Raw genomic sequence first — 14,575 nt, 5'->3', positions numbered from 1 at the left:
ATGTATTTGTGAAATTTATATTTGGTGTTGTGTGACCACTAAATGAGGATTTTTTTATGCTTTTCAGATGGATCCGACAGCAATGTGCAGATGTACAATGTGTGTAGTTTGCCATGAAAATAAAACGTATGTACTTGTACTCACCCAAACACTTACCACTCTTTCATTCTAAGCTGCATTCTTTGTACGTATGTACTACATAATATGCGTAAAGGAAAGCCTTGTACATAATACTTATTTCTTCGGCACCTGGACGGCTATATCTGCAGTGAACATTGCGGGCAGAAGCTATACGAAGACGCATGTTATGTACTACAGAAAGTACATAATTACAATACAGATAATTTCCGCTCTACATGAAATGACTTCCGAGTGAACGGAGGACGTATGCATACACATTGCGGAAACTTCAATAAGAACAAAACATAAGCATTCGTTGTGAAAAAACGATTTCGGTCTCGTGCATAGCATGGCGTAACTTTCCGTTACCAAGAATGTGACAGTCGTCATACGGAGTCTCTGTTTCTGACATTTAGTCCGTACCTCATGTTGCGGAAAACCCTCCGGCAACGCATTACCAGCGGGTTTCTCTGTACTGTGGAGCATTTTTTTTTTACAGTGCAGCCGAGGCTACAGGGAGCGCACGTTAGGCGCCTTGAAGCCCTTCGCGAAAGCGCCCGCGGCGTCGCAGACCATTCAGACTCCGAACGCGGCGCGAGCAGGGGGAGACTGTGACAAATCCACCCCCGAGCCCGAGATCCGGGAGGCAAGCGGACCATCGCCGCTGAGAGAGAGCGCAGAGAAAAGGTTGCCGCGGTAGAAAACTGTTATGCTGCGCAGAGAGGATCAGCGCACCCCTTGTCGGAAGTTAACAGCGTGATGGAGAGGGAGAAGGCACGCTTGTCATCGCTCCTCTACGAGTACAACCAGACATTCACTGACCGCCCGGGCCTCACTACCCTAGTCAGGCACAGAATAGACACGGGTGACGCACTGCCTTGGAAGTGCAATCCTAGACCAATTAGCTTGGCCAAGAGAAAAGCACTGGACAGCGCCTTAGACGAACTTATCGACACTGGCGTTGTTGAGAGGTGTAACAGCCCTTGGGGCTTCCCGGTAGTCTTGGTTCCAAAGAAAGACGATACATATCGACTTTGCGTGGACTACCGCATGCTGAATGAGGTTACGAGGAAAGATGCGTACCCTCTGCCAACGATTTCTTCCCTAGTGTCCAACCTAGGTGGGGCGAAGTACTTCACAACGCTGGATGCTAGACGCGGATACTTTCAGGTTAAAATGAATGAGCGGGACAAGGAGAAAACTGCTTTCACTTGTCACAGAGGCCTTTTCCAATTCAAGAGAATGTCTTTTGGCTTGGTAGGAGCACCCACTACTTATCAGCGCCTAATGTACCGTGTTCTGGGAGATGCGAAGTGGCAACATGCGCTCGCGTACCTAGACGACATCGTGGTGTACTCGAAAACGTTCGAGGAACACCTGCGCCACTTTAGGGACGTCCTAGAGAGGCTGAGGTCCGCGGGAATCACTTTGAACCTGAAGAAGGTGCAGGTCGCCGCTACCCGAATAACACTGTTGGAGTTCACGATCGACAGAGGCCGCAATCTGCCGTGCGACGATAAGCTTGAGGCTTTGTTTAAGTTTCCGTCACCCACAGATATAGCCGGTCTCAGACGCTTCCTGGGAATGGCGAACTATTATCGCCAGTTCATCCCAGATTGCGCAGCGCTGCAGGCGCCTTTGACAAAGCTTTTGAAGAAATGCGAGCGCTGGAGTTGGTGTCACGAGCAAGAGGATGCACTGCGCAACCTCACCAAAGTGCTCGCTGACACGGCTGAGTTGCAGCTACCCGACCTAAACAGAGAGTTTGTGATCCAAACCGATGCAAGCGACCTGGGCTTGGGAGCAGTGTCGCTTCAGGAGCATGACGGCGTTCTCCGTCCGGTAGCTTTCGCGAGCCGTGTCTCGCGATAGTTTTTGCTCTGCGTAAGTTCCACTACTACGTCGATGGAGTGGCATTTGTGATCGAGACGGATCACATGGCGCTCACCTGGCTGAGACGACTCAGCGAGCCGAGCGGCCGCCTAGCGCGCTGGTCCCTGTTGCTGCAGCGTTACGACTTCACCGTGCGCTACCGCAAAGGGAAAAACAACGCTGTGGCTGACGCACTCTCGCGAGCGCATGTCCAGTGTGAGGAAGGTCACGCTACCGACCGCCCGACAGCCGGAGAGAGTGAGGCACAGACCCGAGCCGTAGCCCATGTAAGGAACGCGGACCAACCGTTGATCCAGGGCGAGAGCGTGAACCACGTGGACTACGCGAGTTCCGTGGGGATCGTGTTCAGCAGAAAGGAGCTGCTCGAAGATCAGCAGAAAGATCCGTTTTGTCGAAAGTTGTTCGACGGGCGCCGGGAGCCGGGCGGCAGGGCCGCCGCGCACACGGAGACAGCTGGTCTTGCTGTCGGTGCGGAGCGCTCGGAAACAGCTGGTAGTGATGTGAGCGCGATGGATTCGTATCTGCTGGATTCCGACGGCGTCCTGCTGAGGTATATTCCCTCCGAGAACGACACAAACGAGGCGTTCAAGGTGGTGATACCACGAGTATTGAGGGCAGCACTGTTACGCTACTTTCACGACTCGTGCATCGCTGGGCATGCAAGCGGCCGCAAGACTTACACTAAGTTGTGTCGCTTTGCTACCTGGCTTGGCATGAAAAGGGACGTAATACGCTACGCCCGCTCGTGCCATGTGTGCGAAAGTGTGTAGCCCCGAGGCGACGACCACCCGGCCTCATGCACCCGATTAACAGCCAGACTCCCTGGCAAATCGCGGCAAGTGACATCATGGGTCCGTATCCTATGACACCGAGTAGGAACAAGTTCTTGCTGGTAGTCACGGATCACTTCAGCAAGTGGGTTGAACTTTTCCCCCTTAGAAAGCTGACGGCACGAGTTATCATGGAGAAGCTGATGGACGTATTCACCAGGTTCGGTTTCCCAGAGCAGCTGATAACGGACAACGCGTCCTACTTCACTTCGAAGGTGTTCGTTGATTCGTGCGCTGCACTCGGCATTAAGCACAAGAAAACGACCACCTATCATGTCCAGTCGAACTTCACGGAACGAGCCAATCGCAACGTTAAGCACTTGCTTGTCGCGTACTCTGAGAGGCACAAAGATTGGGACTCCTATCTGCCGGAGATCGCGTTTGCTTTCCGTTCGAGCGTTAACCGCTCGACTGGGTATGCGCCGTCTTCTCTCAATTTGGGTAGAGAGCTGCTAAATCCGGTGGACCGGATTCTATCGGACAGCAGGAAGACGCCAGTCGCTTTGTCAGCACGAGCTGAGTACGCGACGCAGCTGCGCGCTAAGATGACGGAGGCCTTACATAAGGCTCGCCGCAACCTGAGCACCGCTAGGGCGCAGCAGAAAGCACAGTACGACCGCTCGCACCGGGATGTTCACTACGAAGTGGGCGATCTGGTGCTTCGACGCCAGCACGTTCTCAGCGAGGCTAGCAAACAGTTTGCGGCCTCGTTGGCGCCGAAATGGATCGGGCCGTTCCGCGTGCGAGGGAAACTTTCCTCGCTCGTTAACTTGAGGTCGAAACCGACAGGCGGACCGGTGCACGTATGCGACCTGAAACGCTACGTGCAGCGAGATGAGTGGGTAGAGGACACAGCCCGACCCGCGCCGCAGTCGGATAACGAGCGCTGCGATCAGCCGGCGAACTCGCGTCCCGCTATAACTTGCGCCCTAAGCAGAAACAGAATCTGCGTGCGCAGCCTAGAGCGAGGGATCGAGCCGGCAGGCAGTCTCGTTAGATGCATGAACGTACGGACTGCTCATGCCGATCAGTCACGCAAGACGGACTTGCGTTAACCTGCATGACCATCGTGAGGGTCGAACAACCACGCAGCACGCGCTGCGGGAGTTGGCTGATACTTTGTTGACCTTTTTCAGCGCAGATGGAAAAGACTAATAAGGTGGATTGTTGAGCTAGTTGGTGCATGATCGAATAAATGGCAGCGGAAAGTAAACGAATACATCGAAGAAACACACAGACGAGGACGATGCTGCTCCTCATCGTCCTCGTCTGTGTGTTTCTTCGATGTCTTCGTTTACTTTCCGCTGCCATTTATTCGATTCGAAGCTGGAAAAGAAGCAGGGCACATCAGAAAGACACCGTTCCACTACCAACTACCAGCCACCATCCAGCTTCGGCAACGCGCCGCGCCCAAGGCTCGACGCTACGCACCGCCCGCGACTTGCAGTCGCCACCCTGGCCACCCCTGCTACCTGTCACACCGCATCGGAGCTGCCCACCCGCCGACTGTGCGCCACTGCCTGCGGGGCCCCATTACCACCGCAACCCTGGGTCCTCGCCTGCTGACCAGGTATGCCAGGCCAGCCCAACCGGCCTCAACCATAAAGCGCCGCAGCCCTGGCCCCTGAAGCCTCCTGACCCAGTACCTCAGGGGCGCAGCCATGGACCTGGCCTCCAAGCCATCGCAGCCGGCGCCAAGGAGGCGGTCGACCAAATTCACCGGAACGGCGCAGCCGCGCGCACTCGGAAGACCGTGACAGGGAGCAAGATGCCAAGCGTCATCGTGCGGGAGGCCAAGCCCTCGGAGCGAAGCAGCTGATCGGCGGGGGCGTGGCGCGGCCGTCAACCGATGCACATGCGGGAGCTGAAGAACTTCGAACCTCGATCCCAGGATGGCGGAAAAGATCAGGTAATGTTGCCCCTGTTTCTGTGTTCAGGAGGCTTCTTAAGGAGGGGAGGATGTGGGATACACTGGTATCCCCTCCTCGTCCCCCGCGCCAGCGGCGACCGTGACTTACACGGGCGCGCTGGCCACCAGGAATGTGGAGAGAATGCACCCCTGCGACTCTGCTCATTTCCGCCCCAGCACTGACGTGACGTCACGGCAGCGCGCTGCCTTCTGCGGAGAGGGTAGCACGCCTAAGCTTGACGGCAACGATTTGCTGCCAGGGAGGCAATGACCGAGGGGATAAAAGGGGGAAACGCGCGGCGGGAGGGGACTCTCGCTGCCGGGCCTGTCCTGACTGCCCCACGGACCCGCTCCGCTGCCCGCCGGCCCCCGAACACCAACGCCAGACGACGTCAACGACCTGGTGAGCTGCTGAACATCTATTTTACGGATAGAACATTCTTCCGCAGTGTGCTTTACCTCGTGTTAGGATAATAAACTGTTTCGTAGCGTGCCCTGCCGTTGCCTATTTCGTCCGGACCTGCCGTGGCTGCGACTCTTCGCCACGGGTTGGGGAAACGTGTTGCGTACTTGAATAACGCCTGCGTGTAGCTTGCACGGAAGCTCGCCTTCCCGGCCGGCTGGACGCAGAGTGACCCTATAGGCTATGAGGGACGCCGTAGTGAAGGGCTCCGGAAACTTCGATCACCTGGAGTTCTTTAACATGCACTGACATCGCACAGTACACGGGCCTCTAGAATATTGCCTACATCAAGGTTCGACCACCGCGGCCGGGATCGAACCCGCGGTGTTCTGGTCAACAGCCCAGCGCCACGGCCACTGGGCCACCACGGCGGCATAACGGCAAACGCGGGGAAGGGGCTCGTTTGCTCGTATTGGGTCACCGTCTGCGTGGCCATGGTACGTTCTGACGCACCACTTTTGCTGAGGGTTGGCAGAGGACCGACGACCGAAAGTGCAGCCTTGTAGACGCCGGCTGGCAGGAATCGCAGCCTCCTCAGCGAAGGGACGGCGACCCGGGCTTGAGATTAAACTCAGCGCAGCACGCGTGGACCGGTTATGCTGCATATACCTTCATTGCCGATCTGCCCCGAGCAGTCAGCCGCAAGCATAGGTGACACACACGACAATATCACCATGCACTGGGAAGTCAGTATGCACTGTCAGTTAGCACAGTAAAATGTACCTATGCACTGGCACAAAGGGAAGTTAAAATGAACTGTCAGGTAGCACATGGATGTACCACACGCACATTCATGGACATCGCACTGGAAGAATATCAAGAGGTTAATATATTAAAGGAAAGCCCACAAATACAGAAATTATGCTGTGAGACTAAGGAATGTCACTAATGAGTGTGAAAGGCATACACAAAGTCATTGCAGTGCTCTAAAATAAGATTGACCCTTCTGAATGTCGAAAGGAACAGAAAAGGTGAGGATAAATGTACAGCAAGCACATACGCTGTCAGAAGAGTGTGAGATTTTGAAAGATAGATTTTGCACTGGAGTTAAAGGAACTACATGAAATGGGATAGGAAAAATAGTATTATCAGTGGAACTATTAAGATTGGTATTGATGAGAAGGTCGTAGTACCAAGAAAAGACTTGCACACGTCAAGGAAGGTGAGAAGATCTTGACTGGCTCGAAGGAAGTCCCGCCTTAAAAAGAGACGGTGATTCTTTTTTAGCACAGGCACTCCATGTCGTCTATAGGTATGTGTTAGTACATTATTGCGTTGCCTGTCATATGCACGGCAGGCAAGAAGGAGATGCCGTACTTTCTCAGATTCACTACATTGTTAACAGTTGGGGTCTGGCACTAATCCATGACTGAATTTCCGAGACCTTGTCCAGGTGGAGCCAATTCTGAGGCGAAGCAGAAACGAACGTCTTCGTCTGGAAAGGTTCGCCGGTGCGCTTGTAGGGAAGACCTGTAGAGACATTTGAATCAGGATAAGATAGAACGGTACAAAAATGTCATGTGAGGAAGTAGTGAATTCTGGCTGCTAATGATACTTCAGGAGAAGAAGACTGAACCGATTTTGCCAGAGCGCCAACGCCTTGATTGGCCTGAGTTGCGCAATGGGATCGAAGGAAGCCACTGAGGGGCAATACCTATGCTGATGTCATCTAAAGCCATCAGATGAGACTCAAGGAGAGCTGCGGCTGGAGAAGCATGTTTTGGCCCTTTCAGGCTTATGAAAGCAGCTTTGGAGTCTGCCAGGATGGAGACGGGATATTGAGGGCGTCGCTGTTCAATCAGATCCGCAGCAAGACAAAGAGCAGCTATCTATGAGGCGGTTGAACTAGCTGGAAAGCCGAACTTGCACGTTCTAGAAATTTGGAGGGAGGGAATGTGGCAGGCAATAATGAATAGCCTGTCTTGTCTGAAGTAATACAGACCCGTGTGTAAAAATGAGGAGCCATGTTTGGAGCTCTTACCCCTAGTTAGTGGTGCAGCGGTTAAGCGATCATTTTGGGTGGAAAAAACAGCGCGAAAGGGACGGAAGACAAAGAAGGAAACCACACGGACGAGCGCTGACTCACAACTATTTTTTATTCAGAAAAAAAAAACAGACATTTATATTTAAAAAGTCACATGACCTGACGTCACTCGCGCACATGCCCAGAAATACAAGTCTAAGACTATATCATGAGTCAAGATTAAAACCTTACAACGCGATTTCAGAACTCTGTGATTAACCGAAAAAACACGAGACAGCCAGAAAAAAACAAAGGTACTAAAAAACAAAGGTACTAAAAAAACAAAACACAAATCACGTGTTGTCAAGAAAAGCGACCTCTTTATCGACCATCAATAAGGAAGGCTGACTGGTGCATTCATCCCGTCTTTTCCGAATGTGATATGCCTCAATGAGCTCCCTTGTCGTCTTATCTCTATGGCGGAATAAAATACGTGTGCGCGCGACTAGAGGTCTGCGTACTTTCTTATTTTCTATCTTGCATGCTTCGCAGTGCTCTCTTAGATGCGAATAGTTTGAATCTGATAGTGAACGAAGATGCTCCCTAAGTCGAATATTTATACATCGATCGGTCTGTCCTATATATACTTTTTTACATGAAAGAGGAAGTTCATACACAACTGAACATGCGCACTCTACACACCTTGATCTATGGGAAACCAAACAACGAAATGGGCTAATTCTTGATATATTGTCATGGCGGTTCCCTATCATGCGACAAAGCCCCCCCAACTTATGTGGCGCAGAAAACACCACATTCACGTCAAATCTGCCCGCCACCTTTTTTAGATTATGAGCCGTTTGGTGCATATACGGAATAACAGCAAATGTTTTTCCTGTTCTGTCCAATTTTGTATTCAAGAAATCTTTTCGCACTACCCTCACCAGCTTCTCGATGCTCGATGCGAGTTAAGCGATGCTCGAATGCCGCGGCAGGTCTCTCTTTCAAACGAAGTCAACGATGACGCTTGTGAGACCTGTGCTGCCTTTCCCGAGCTCTTCCCGTGCGTCGCTTGCCACCTGCCACGATTGGCAGGTGTGGACTTAGGTAAGACTAACCTTTTCTGGTGACGTAACTTCGCGCCAATCGATAGGCATTCTTTGGTCTGATGATGCCATAACACTCCAGCCAATGGGATTTCTCCGCTTTGGTGACAACAATGCCCGCTAGCCAATCAGGATTTTTCTGCACGACGCCGCACGGTCGCTGCCAGGTTTTTGCTGCCGTGAAGATTCTATGCCATTGTATAGAAGCAGTCGCAATCCTTCATGGCCTCGGGTGTAACAACTCTTTGGCTAGATACTTGGTCTTTATGCACTGTTGTGCAGTAATACGGCGAAAACACGTTTGGTTAAGGGACACAGGGGAAGAAAGAGACATGAGCACGCATGTCGGTGTTAGTTTCTGTGTGTCGCCTGGATTGCAGTTCCCGTTCGGCTGAAAAGTCCGCGCCATCGTGACGGGAAGATTCCGATCGGTACTGTGGTCAGTAACGTAGACACTGTGTTTAAATGAAAATAAAAAGGTGGTGAAGCGAATTTGAGCCGCTGATTTTTGGAGAAAAACGCTAAGGCGCCCGTGTGCTGTGCGATGTCAGTGCACGGTAAAGATCCCCACGTGGTCGAAATTTTTCCGGAGCCCTCCACTACGGCACCTCTTCTTCGTTTCTTCTTTCACTCCCTCCTTTATCCTTTCCCTTACGGCGCGGTTCAGGTGTCCAACGATATATGAGACAGATACTGCGCCATTTCCTTTCCCCCAAAACCAATTATTATTATTATTATTATTATTATTATTATTATTATTATTATTATTATTATTATTATTATTATTATTATTATTTTGGATCGGGATCAGGGCAAGCTGCCTCCACAATACTTAGAAACGTCCGTCCACTTTTATAAATAGAGGTCTTGTGCCATCACCTCATAGCGCCGCACAGTATCCCAAATACACGACAGGAACACTTGCTTAATTAGAGTCACTTCTATGCGTCATCAGTTAATATGGAGAGTGAAGTGTAGTAAAGCAGTATGCGTTGGCAACATGCGTGTCGATGTCTGAGAAAGCGCGTGCCAGGGGACTGCCAAAGGACCGTAGGGACGCTTTAACTTTATTGCGTCATACTCTTAAGAGGGTTCACTAGTGACAGTGTCCATACGAAATACATGGGAACTTTCATAAGCTGTATCGTGTCTAAAAATGGACAGATTTTCATGAAGTTTGCGACAGCGTTTTCTTTTTAGTGAACAGAGGAAATGTTGCGACAGATTTTATTTTTTAAGTTTAATTTCTTTACAAATCAGAGGTAAATATCCAGAAAAATTGCACCTTTAGATATGTCGGTCTTTCATGTCATCTTGTGAAAAAACTATGTCAGATACCAAAATTTCGTCCACAACATTTCCTTCCTTTTTCCCTCTTGGTTGTTAAGCCACAATTTTCATCCATATCGACCCTAGTGTTTGCGTTTTACAGGCTCTGAAAGTTGTGTATTTTCTGCGGTGATTTGAAATTCGCGCCATATGTAACCACTGCCACGTGGCTACACCTGGCATCAGCATATTTTTGTCGCTAGTACACTCTACCACCAACCTCTTGGTTGTATGTGTTCGTGCGCGCCGGTTTTTACTCAGAACTTGGACGGACTTGAGCTCTTTCTTCCCTTTTTTCTTGCTTGTGCTGTTTTCTGAAAGGATTTCTGCTTTACTTTTTTCCTCGAGCTTATGGTGCGTGACGTTGAGCTGGCGCGCTGTTTTGACAAGCTGCAGAGCGTTCCCTACCATGACAAAGCGATCGACGGGGGTTAGCAAGACGCCTCACGCCATTGAGCAATTGGACAAAGGGCCGCACCTGCACCATTCTATCACACAGTCATGGGTCGGGAGGAAACACCTGTTTGACCAGCGTTGCCAAACGCTTTAAAATAATCTGGCAACAGTTGTACACCCAGTGCGTCGTTTGCTCTTTTGGTTATCACTTGCTTATCACGTGCGCCGTCGCGCCTCCTATACAGCGATGGCGGCCCCAATTTCGGAGGCTGCCACTGCTTGCTCGCTCGACGCTTGTCGCTGCAGTTGAACCGGTCTCGACTTTCTAAAATCAAGTTCATCTAAACACGCACTGGTCGAGTTGGGTGGACCTCGCTCAGCCCGACCCCCTACACAACCAGACGTTATTGGTTCATGTAAACAGGGCTAACCAAGAACTCGCTTCTCGCCCTTTTAAGTTTTATCCAACTTTGACTTATTTCGTTGTGAAATTATCAACAGTGAACGTGGTGTGAAAGGAAGTAAAGATACTACTATTTATATTAAATATTGTCACGAGGCGGTGAAAATGCCATGAAAAAACCGACGAGCAGATTAACGTGGTATTGAAACAAGCTCTTTATTGGGCTGCTGCAGAATAGGCGTCTACACCCATACGCGGTCACTTTGCATGTATTGTGCGTGGCGACGGCGGAGATTGTAGCGTCGGGCGTAGGTTCGCTCTTGGTGTGTAATGTGTAGCCGAGCGACTCGTAGAGCTCCCGCACGCTGCAAGCAGGCGGTGACGTCAAGGTTGTCCTCACTGGTGACGTTTGGCAGCATGGCGTCAAGTGTTGTCGTTGCTTCTTCGCCGTAAATGAGCCCAAAATGTGCCACATATGACTGGTCATCTCAACTGTGGTGTAGTAGACGAACATGACGTACGGAAGACATCCCAGGTTCAGCGTCGGCGACCATGGCGAGCTTATTTGCAGTGGTTTTGTTCTAGCGCTGCGTGAGGCCGCTCATCTGTGAATGAAACACAGTCGTCGTCCGACGGCATCTATACTCTAGCGCACGATGGCTTGCGTTAGCCCCACAGTGAACGCAGTTCGTGTGTGTCACGCAGGACACAGTGAAAGAAGGAAAATACGCGATGTAGTCACAATGGGTGTCCTAGGTGGTTTCTTGGTTATCGTCGTTTTTCGACGTTTTTTCAATGGTCGCTTGAGAGACCGAGTGTTTTGTGCTTCGAGAATGCAATCAGGCTCACGAATTGGAAGGCCACGGCTCCTCCTTGGGTCCACGAGCTCAGGCAGCAAGCAGTGCATATAAAATTTTTTGAGCCGCGGCAACATCTCGTCCTCCCAAAACGATTGATTCCTGGATATCACCTCAGTGCTGATGCCTTTTTTTGGTCCACAACAAAAACAAGCACTTCCTATGGCTAGCAATATTCAACTGTCCTTGCACTTGATACCAGTAATTACTGTTTGTCTACAGCTGCAATCTCCCGTTCTTGTTTTCCTCACAGCATGTTATTTTTTTGGCGCGAACTCCTTCCAGTGGAGTAAGGACTCTCGCTGAGTATGGACACTTGACTTCAACAAGAACGTCCTCCCCAATGAGTCTATCCGGGGAAGCGCCAAGAAAGGGGCTCTCGTGGTCAACAAACAGGCCGCACTCCTTCACCACGACATTGCACTCATTCTCCATTTGCTTGAGTGCTAAGCGCTCGTGGTCCTTTCCGTACCGAATCGCTTCGGAAGTTATTTCTTTGTACAGGATGTCACCAACTGTCCGCCCACTGTCCCACCAACTGTCCCGTCGTTGGCTTCATTTTACAAATAGCACCAAACAATGATGCCGTCAATCTTTTTCGCCTTTCTTGTTTCCACACAGTGGATCCACTCTGCTTTGACGTTGCTCCTTGCAAGTCTTCGATGTTGGTTGCTGATAGCGAGAGCGATTTCAGGAAGTTGTCGAAGCAGATTGAAAAGCATCAGGCTCCATGTCTGGTACGCAGTAATCAGCATCCGCACCAATATGTCGCTCTTTTTTCTCGATGCTGGCAGTGTGGAGTGATTGATATCTTCTTTTTCGGTAGTTTCGCTTCGAATCTTTCCTAGAAATTATTGCCTTCACAAATGATGCTGTGCATCCTCCAAGCTGCCCTCCCGATATCCTGCGCGCGATTTTTTCCTGGTATGTTCCTCGGCAGTTGAGCGATAAGGAGGCTGCAAAACACCTTGTCTCGTAAGATGCTTTCAAGGAATAGATTATCCTCTTTCCACCTACAAATTTTTCCACAACGGAATTGTAATGCTCGGCAGCATTGTTATCGACGTCCATTATTAGGCTCGCCGCGTTTGCAACCACTCTGCTCATGGCAACACAAATTCCTTCAAAGATGCCTTTCTGAACTATTTAAGGAAATATATTTTCTTCTCCCGATTTGCTTCCGGAACAGAAGTAATCAGCGCTGTTGGCGTGGTCTCCAAACACATGATTTGGGCTGTTCTTTATGTCATGAGCAAGACGGTCTATTTTTTCAGAAAACGATGCATCTTCACTGCTTCTAACTTTTATTGCTGTTGCAACTCCATGCCATAGGCGCACAGCTGCTTGGAAAATAGAGTTTTTTAGTTTAGGAGGAAATCTTTCCAGCCGCTTCTTCTGAGCGATCTCTCTTATTTTTGCTGCATAGTTTCGAAGTAGGTGGTTCCTGCACTCAATTTTTTCAACCCGCTGGTTGCCATACGGTGCTGCTGCGACGATACATCGTTTAGTGCTGGAATCACCATCAGCTATAAGCTTTGTATATTTGATGCCATGTAGCTCAACGTTTTTCTTGAAGCCTTCAACAACAATATCTTGCTCCATGCTTGTTGAGCTTCGCTGCCAGTTCTTGTGGCACTGATGCTCTTTCGGGGTGGCATTTTGTGGAGTCCAACGACAGATTGCGCATACCTTGTTTTCACGCCAAGGTACAGGACTTTTCCAGTTCTGTCACCAACGATGGCGGCCTGAAAGAGTAAGACCAATATTAGTCACGAAGCTGCCATACTGGCTGCACTGCTAATCGCTAGAACCTATAGGTATTGTCATGCTTGTGACTCAAGTGCTCCTTTGTAACTACCTGCAGGGAAATTGATGCCTTTCGATCACAGCGGTACATAGCCCCGCTTTCATGCTTATTCTATAGTCTTTCTTCCTGCTCGTAGTGTGATGTCAATACTCTGTTTTTCACAAGATATTAATCCCTGAACAACAGGAAAAAAATTATAATTATTAAAACTGTGCGTTTGCACGTATACAAGGACCAACTCAAACACGCATAACATCGCTGACAGCATTTTTGTATTCACATTTCTAATTACTGCACGCTCTCTCTCTTCGTTGACGCTAGCACTGAAACTAGTTTCAGTGCTTTGTTATGAATGCGCGGGCCTTTTCCATATCTCTTCAATTAGCCGAAGGAGCAAGTGTAAAATATTTCAAGTTCAAAATGCAGCATTGTTTATCACTTTGGCAATTAAATAATTTTTTACACTCACCACGCCTGACGAAGCGTCATATTTGTTCTTGTAGGATCTCTTTGACCACGCACCATCTGCGATGACTCCTATCGTGGGTGTACCGTCACTGTCAATGTTTCCACATTCTCTTGCAAGACTTGCCTCTTCTGCGCCCACTCTTTTCATTTCCTCCCAGGCGGCTTGATTGATAATGTGGCCAACGTTGTCCTCTATTTTTGTGTAAGTGTCCGATGACATTCTTGGGATGTTCATAGACGCAAGCAGTTCGTTAAGGTTTGAGAAGCCACAGCCAATTGACATTATTCCACATACCGCTGATGTGTTTACTTCACCGCAGCCGACAGAAGCTTGTGCGTCAGGTGGCGGGTCCGTGTGGATAACATCCTTCCTTCGGCACATCCTGCATACGAGAGTCAACGTGCTTCGAAGACCTTGCTTTCTTTCAGAATCACAGTCCATATCCGCTAAAGTGCAGTTGAAGGGAGCATGGAGGGCGGTCTTTTGCAAGCTGCTCAATAGGTGCTGAAGGCTAAAAATGCGCCGCCCTTGAATTCCAGCACTTGCACTGCCGTTCTTTATTGAGGTGGTCGCGGAACCTCCAATAGCAATATCTTCGTCACACGACCCTGTTGCGCTCATCACTGAAGATGATGAAGATGACAGGGCACTTCCTGGCACCTCCGGTTCTCTGATGAGGGCTTCAACGTCTGCCCGCCTTGGGTTGTGCTCGTTGACTTCAGGCGTCGAATAACCTTCAGCAGGGTAGCCAAGGTCACCACGATAGCGAGAAGAGTGTCTTTTGCTCGTTGGAGCTTCGTTTTCGAGAGCTGGCCGGTTTCTGGTGTTCGCAATCAGTGCACCTGCACGCTTACGCTTCCCGTACCTGAAATTTTTGATGGCATTTTCTGCTGACTTGTTGCCTGCTGGTATTCAAGCCCTTTGAGACAAATCTACTGCTGTCAAGACAGGGATCAAAAGTATGGCGCACAAAAGTGCCACAAGATAATTACCACCGTTAGAACAAACCAAACACTCAAGCCTTGTTTTG

The 14,575-nt window shown here is 49.9% G+C and overlaps 1 protein-coding gene and 1 pseudogene across 1 annotated transcript in view; one reads left to right on the top strand and one right to left on the bottom strand.

Annotated features, from left to right (window-relative positions):
• Positions 1-14,575, top strand: part of LOC144095628 (uncharacterized) — a 216,689-nt gene that overhangs the window by 63,288 nt on the left and 138,826 nt on the right. The gene's annotated exons all lie outside the window — the stretch shown is intronic.
• Positions 697-13,764, bottom strand: LOC144094432 (uncharacterized; annotated as a pseudogene).

Source organism: Amblyomma americanum, chromosome 6, assembly GCF_052857255.1.
Source record: "Amblyomma americanum isolate KBUSLIRL-KWMA chromosome 6, ASM5285725v1, whole genome shotgun sequence".
In the NCBI taxonomy this organism is placed as follows: Eukaryota; Metazoa; Arthropoda; class Arachnida; order Ixodida; family Ixodidae; genus Amblyomma; species Amblyomma americanum.
Note: the sequence above shows the minus strand (reverse complement) of the source record. Positions and strands in the feature narration are given on the sequence as shown.